We start from the raw sequence: 7,963 nt of genomic DNA, 5'->3' as shown, positions 1-7,963 counted from the left end.
TCTACTATCTGAGCAAGAAGTTCACCGACTGCGAGACTCGGTATACAATGCTTGAAAAGACTTGTTGTGCTTTAGCCTGGGCTGCCAAACGCCTGCGTCATTATATGGTGAATCATACAACTTGGTTGATATCCCGAATGGATCCAATCAAGTACATCTTTGAAAAGCCTGCGGTTACTGGAAGGATCGCACGTTGGCAGATGTTGTTGTCTGAATATGACATTGTATACAAAGCTCAGAAAGCAATCAAGGGAAGCGTCCTTGCTGAGCATCTTGCTTGTCAGCCTCTTGATGATTACCAGCCAATCAAGTTTGATTTCCCTGATGAAGAGATTATGTATTTGAAAGCGAAAGACTGTGAAGAGCCACTGATCAATGAAGGGCCGGACCCCAATAGCAAATGGGGATTGGTGTTTGATGGAGCTGTTAATGCTTACGGTAAAGGAATTGGAGCCATCATTGTAACTCCACAGGGGCACCACATTCCTTTCACCGCTCGAATAACTTTTGAATGCACAAACAACATAGCTGAGTATGAAGCATGCATCTTGGGTATTGAAGAAGCCCTTGACCTGAGAATCAAACACCTTGACATCTATGGAGATTCTGCACTTGTCATCAATCAGATAAAAGGTGAATGGGAGACTCATCATGAGAAGCTGATCCCGTACCGTGACTATGCAAGACGTCTGTTGACATACTTTACAAAAGTTGAGCTGCACCACATCCCTAGGGATGAAAACCAGATGGCTGATGCTCTTGCTACTTTGTCCTCCATGTTCCGTGTCAATCACTGGAATGATGTGCCCGTGATCAAAGTACAGCGTCTTGATAGACCCGCTCATGTGTTTACTATTGAAAATATGCCAGATCAAGCTGATGAAGGTATGAATAATGGAAAGCCTTGGTATTACAACATCAAACAGTTCTTGCAGAATCATGAATATCCACCTGGTGCTTCCAACAGGGATAAAAAGACTTTGAGACGATGGGCTAGCAGATTCTTTCTGGACGGAGAAACCCTATACAAGAGGAACTATGACATGGTCTTGTTGAGATGTGTTGATAAACAAGAAGCTGAGAAATTAATGCATGATGTACATGACGGTACCTTCGGGACCCATGCTTCGGGCCACGCTATGTCAAGAAAACTGTTAAGAGCCGGCTATTACTGGATAACCATGGAGCGTGACTGCAACAAACATGCTAAAAGATGCCACAAATGTCAAGTTTATGCTGATAAGATTCATGTGCCTCCACATGCTCTCAATGTTATCTCTTCCCCATGGCCTTTCTCTATGTGGGGCATTGACATGATCGGAAGAATCGAACCAAAAGCATCCAATGGACATCGTTTCATTCTAGTGGCAATTGACTACTTCACCAAGTGGGTTGAAGCTGCTTCCTATGCAAATGTGACCAAGCAAGTGGTTGTCAAGTTTATCAAGAATAACATCATCTGTCGATATGGTGTTCCCAACAAGATCATCACTGACAATGGTTCCAATCTGAACAATAGTATGATGCAAGCTTTATGTGAAGAATTCAAGATTGAACATCACAACTCTTCTCCTTACAGACCTCAGATGAATGGTGCAGTTGAGGCCGCTAACAAGAACATCAAGAAGATTGTTCAGAAGATGGTCACTACTTACAAAGACTGGCATGAAATGCTACCTTTTGCCCTGCATGGTTACCGTACTACAGTGCGCAGTTCAACCGGGGCAACTCCTTTCTCTCTTGTATATGGTATGGAAGCAGTTCTCCCTCTGGAAGTGGAGATTCCATCTCTTCGAGTAATCATGGAAGCAAAATTAACTGAGGCTGAATGGTGTCAAAGTCGTTATGATCAATTGAATCTGATTGAAGAGAAACGTATGGATGCTATGGCTCATGGACAGTTGTATCAAGTGCGAATGAAAAATGCTTTTGACAAGAAAGTCCGACCTCGAGAATTCAAGGAAGGCGAACTTGTATTGAAAAGAAGGATAAGTCAACAACCTGACCCAAGGGGCAAGTGGACACCTAACTATGAAGGTCCTTATGTTGTCAAGAAGGCTTTCTCTGGTGGTGCTTTGATTCTTACACACATGGATGGTGTTGAGCTTCCAAATCCTGTTAATGCCGATATAGTCAAGAAATACTTTGTCTAAAAAGAAAAGAACAGCGTGGTAGGTCGAAAACCCGAAAGGGCGGCCTAGGCAAAAATGCGCTTCCCGGTGGATCGAAAACCCGAAAGGGCGATCCAGGCAAAAGTTAGGGACAAAAAAAAATGAATATGAAAGAGCTCGCTGAGATTGTATGCAACTCAGGCAAGAATGAGCGCCTCGATGAGCCGAAAACCCGAAAGGGCGGTTCATGCAAAAATGAGGTTGACAATAAAAGACAAGTAACTATATCTGGCAAATCACCATCACCCCTTGGGGCATCTGCAACTGTCAATGGTCGTCTTCATCAGAAGCTTATGTACTTGTGAATTCAAAATTTCTAGGAAATGTAGCGGTCATCGTGTTCAATGTATCACCAACCAATAAAATTACCATTTTCCAAGCTTTGTAAATCCGTGGGGTCGTGCCCTTGGCTGACTTTCACTCTTCTACATCAATTTGAGCCTTTCTGATTTTTGAAATTCTATTTTTCTTTCTACTCTCAATGCTATATACAAAATATTTTCCTTCTATTTGATAATGTCAATGTCTGAAACAAACATCTTTGAAAATTGAAAAATCTTTTTCTGTCTATTTTGAAAGCAAACCTGAGCAATAGGGTACATTTCAATGAAACATGCATGAATAAATGAATGTCAATGTCTCTTTCAATACATGTTACAAGCAGGTTACCCCCCGGGATGATCTGTGGTCAATGGCAAGAATGAAAAACAGAATGAAAATGAAAAAATGAAAAAAATGAAAATAAAAAGCTCGCTAAGTTGAAAACCCGAAAGGGCGGCTTAGGCAAAAATGAGCACCCCGCTGATTGACAACCTATGAAGGCAATTCAGGCAAAAATGGGGCAATGAAAAGAATATTACTCCCCGGTGAATCGAAAACCCGAAAGGGCGGTTCAGGCAAAAATGGGGTTTTGAAAATGAAAAATGAAAAGAATGAAATATTGAAAAGCATTGACCACAGATGCGAATATCCAATGTTTACCCAGCACTGACACGCCTAGCAACGGCGACCTGTATCCACGGACTTTCCGAAGGTCCCTCTTCTACCAGTTTTATTGCCCTCAGCCATGGTTTCGATACGTCTCCCAACGACGGTATCTCCAAAGAGGTTTTTCCCCTGTGAATATGTTGCAGCACGAGCCACTACGTGCCCAATCTTCCAATGTTTCATCTGCCTTTGTGAAACTTCTCTGTCAAACTGCCAATCAATCATGCATTTCAAGCATCCATACATGCATAATCATGCATTTTATGTGCTCATGCATCCAATGATCTTGCTATACCATACATACATGTTGCACATCCAACTTTCAACTGCCAAATTCAATGCAAGTTTCAACTCTCCAACTTCAATTCCAATCATGTCAACTGTCAAATTCGAAGTAATTTCCAATCTCCAATGTCAATTCCAATCTCAATTTCAATGTCAAACTGTCAAATTCAACTCAATTTCAATTGTCAAAATTCAAAGCAATCTCAACTTCAATAACAATTCCAGTGTTGACATACAATGACAATGTCAATGTCAATCTCCAATTCCAATGTTGACATCCAATGACAATGTCAATGTCAATCTTCAATTCCAATTTCAATCCAATTCCAATGTCAATTTCCAATTTCAATTCCAATGACTATGTCAACGTCAATCTCATATTCCAGTATTGACATCCAATGACAATGTCAATGTCAATCTTTCAATTCCAGTATTGACATCCGATGACAATGTCAATGTCAATCTTTCAATTCCAGTATTGACATCCGATGACAATGTCAATGTCAATCTTTCAATTCCAGTATTGACATCCAATGACAATGTCAATGTCGATCTTTCAATTCCAATGTTGACATCCAATGACAACGTCAATGTCAATTTTCAATCCAATTTCAATGTCAAATTCCAATTTCAATCCAATCTCAATGTCAATTGCAACTTTCCAATATCCAATGTCAAATTCAATTCCAATTTCCATGTCAATGTCAATTTCGATTCCAATTTCAATGTCTATGTCTATGTCTCTGCCAATGTCAATTTTCAATTCAAATCAATGTCAATTTACTCTTGGGCCAACAAAAATGGTCATGTCAATTTTTCAACTCAAATCAATGTCAATTTACTCTCAATTTACTCTTGGGCCAACAAAAATGGTCATGTCTATTTTTCAAATCAAGTCAATAACAATTTACCCTCAATTGGTATCTTGTTAAGCCAGACTTTCAATTGGTATCTCATTGCTGGTCAAGTGCCGGGTTCAATCCAAAAAAGAACCACTTGTACCTGCTTGTATGCCTGTGCTTCCGGACAAACGGCAAGTTCGATAGAACAGTTTGTACCCAGCTTATGCTTTGTTATCGGTCAAACGGCAAGTTCGATAAGAACAGTTTGTACCCAGCTTATGCTTTGTTACCAGTCAGACGGCAAGTTCAATCTGAAGAACAGTTTGTACCCAGCTTATGCTTTGTTATCGGTCAAACGACAAGTTCGATCTAAGAGAACAGTCTGTACTCTCCCACATGATGTGGTGATAACCCAACAAGCAAGTTCGATCCGAAGAAACAGCTTGTATCAACCCTTTTGTCTATGTCTCCAGCCAAACAGCCAGTTCAATCCAAAAGAACAGTTTGTGTCTGCCTATCTGTTTGTATCTTCAACCAAGTGTCAAGTTCGATCCAAAGGACCACTTGTATCTGCCTATATGTCTATGTTTCCGGTCAAGTGCCAAGTTCAATCCCAAGAACAGCTTGCACCTATCTCTTGTTTTGTATTCCTTGGTCAAGTGACTAGTTCGACCCAAAGAACAACTTGTACCTTACTTTCTATCCCTGGTTTGTCTACCCTGCCAATGTTTATCTGAATCCCCAGTAACATGACAGGTTCCATAGACTCCAGTTGTTTGTCTTGCATTCATAATCAAATATTGCATAACATTCATATCTTTGAAACTCTGAAAGTGTATTTTTATGTCCAAAAGCAGTGCAAATGTTAATATTTAAGTATCTTCGTCCCGTCAACTCTAAGACTTCGTCTCTTGACTCTCCGGACAAAGAAACTTAAATAGGGGCAGCTGTTATACCCTAATTTTGGACCTAAAAATACTAATCAAATTCTTCTTTTCTTGCATTATAAGTCATTTGAATTGTCTCTGATCAATTGCACCTTTCTCTGCATTCTATTTCAATGTTATTTGCAAAATTCACATGTAAGGGTATTTTAGTCATTTCCTATGTCAAATTTCTCTCAGTCTTTCAAAATTTTGTTTGAGTCTTTTCAAATAGTGTGAATAAGTCTTTGTTTCATTCTATGTCAAAATCCATTTTAAAATTTGCATTTGAAGTCATTATTGAGTCAGTTTTGCCCCTAGGGGCATTTTAGTCATTTCAAGTGTCAAGTCACTGCTTTAATCCTAAAAATTGTCTCTGAGTCTGTTAATTTTGCCTGTATGAGTCTTTGATTCAATTTCTGTTAAAAATCCATTTTTAAATTTGCATCTGAGTCATTTTCAGTCGTTTTAGCCCTAGGGGCATTTTGGTCATTTCACACGAAATTTCGGCAGAGAGGTACTTTAAAGTACCTCATTTAGGCCATTGGTTCGTTTTAGTCCGTTTTGTCAATTTTATTTGTTTCACTTTACGTTTTTTCCAATTTACCAAGTTTATTCCAATTTTATTATTATTTTCATTTTGGTCCCTAAGTCTTTTCAAAATTGCACTTTGGTCCTTTTTCTTTTATTCTCTTTTTTCAATTTACATTTTTCAGTCCTTTAGAGATTTTAATCATGTTTTAGTCCTTGTATAGTCTTTGCAGTTTGGTCCTTGGTGTTAAAATAATTGCAGGTCAGTCCCTCAAGTGTTGGAAATTGCAGAAAGGTCCTCAAGTGCAAAACTCAGCAAGGCCGAGTTTGTTAAGGGTTCAAATCCAGGTGTCCTTATTTCATTGGTCCAGGAAGCCATGTGTCAGCTTATAAATAGCCAAACAGTGCCAGTGCCATAGAGATTACGCCAACTCACACAAACACAATTCCAATTTCTCTCTCTGATCTCAAGGATCAAAACTCAACAATTTTCCAGAATCCATCAAGAACTTCATCCCCAAACTAAGAACCCTAATTTTCCAGAACAACAAATTCAACTAATTCGACATGAATTCACAACGGTTCTCAGAGATTCATTGAAGAATCTTCATCACTGAACCTTCGTTTCTGCAATTCAAGCTCCAATTCATCACTGAAGTGAGAATCAGAACGATCACAGAGAGAGAAGAGAAGACGAAGAATCAAAGCGAACCGGTACCGTTTTGAACAATCTCACAAAAACGAAGCAAGAGAAGAGGAATACGAAGCTTTTCACCGATTTATTTTCGGTGAAAATACAAAGATCCAAAAACTCACCGATTCAAAGAAGATTTCGAACTCTCCGACGTGATTCTTGCTCCAAATCTCCGATCAAAACTGAGGTATCATCGTTCTCCTCTCTCTCTTTCTTTTGAAAAAGTTTTCGTCGATCCAAAAAAATGTAGATCTAGGTTTTATTTGAGAGTTCTTAAGAAAAAGAGTTTCATATTCTAAGAGAGGAGAGAGAGACGAAGAGAACGATGTGAAAAAATGCAAGATCGGTCAAGTTCTGACTCTCCGATGACGGAAACCGCCACCGGCAACCGTACCAGAGAATTTGTTCTCGTCGGAGAAGAAGAGAAGCATTGCAGAGCTTCTCTCTCTAAGAGAGGTTTAGTGAGAGAAAGAGAAGTGAGTTGTGATGTTTGAACCGGTCTATAGGTATATATAAGAGGTGAACCGGACCGGTTCACATAAACCAGTCTGGTTCACCCTTGGTTCAACCTATCCTTTAATCCTGACCGTTTGATTTACTAGGTAGTGACGTGTATGGCCTGGATTCGTTCCTTTTGTGTACCTAGTCTGTGTTATCACGCGCCTTCCAATGTAGACCTTTAGATCTAGGGTTTTCATGGGACTGGATCAATCCAACGCTCCCAGTGCGTTTGGATAGTCCAGGATCCATCAAAACTTTAGGCCTGGGTTTGAGCTTCTGCAGATTTCGTTTCCTCATGCATTTTTGCTATTTCCTGACACTGTTTTGCTTTTTACACCTCTGTTCGTGATCAAATTACTTGAAAAACTCTATAAATTTTTGTACATGTTCTTGTTAATTTTTGTGATATTTTTATGCATTTTGTTTACTCAAAATCTTGATGAAAAATGTTAGTGTATATTTCTTGCTTCATTTCTTGTTTTTTTTTATGCAAAATTCATGAAAAATTGTTTAGTTCTACTTCAAGTTCTTGATAACTGTGGGTGATACATGTCACTTGAATTTTTATGCATTTGTTGCTACTGTTTGTATTTGGTTTTGACTGCATGTGTGGGAATGTTTCTTAATTGCTTAGCTTACAAGTCATTAAGAAATTAAATAATGTAAATATGTTTCAAAACTTGTTCTAAAATGTCAAGTAGATCAAGTAGCCTTAATTCCCATTCCAAAACCTGTTTCTAAACCATTAAAATGTAATTGGAATGTGAGAATTATAGGTCACTTAGTTCTTGCATTTTGTGAACAAATTTTAGCCATGTTTGCACTTATTTTCTACCTTTTACATTCTAATATTTCTCTTACTTCACTTCTTTGATATTGCTTTATGCTACTAACCTTTTCCTTTCATGTCTCATATTCACCATAAGCATCATCATTGCATCCCATTTTCATCTCTATTTTCTTTTCTTGCAACTTAATTTGTACCAAAGTTAGAATGTAAACGCTTAGGAAATTTTGTAATATTCTTTC

Source organism: Medicago sativa, chromosome 3, assembly GCF_051527215.1.
Source record: "Medicago sativa cultivar Bolivia chromosome 3, Bolivia_mono, whole genome shotgun sequence".
Classification (NCBI taxonomy): domain Eukaryota; kingdom Viridiplantae; phylum Streptophyta; class Magnoliopsida; order Fabales; family Fabaceae; genus Medicago; species Medicago sativa.
The sequence above is the reverse complement of the archived record's forward strand: the minus strand, read 5'-3'. Positions refer to the sequence as shown.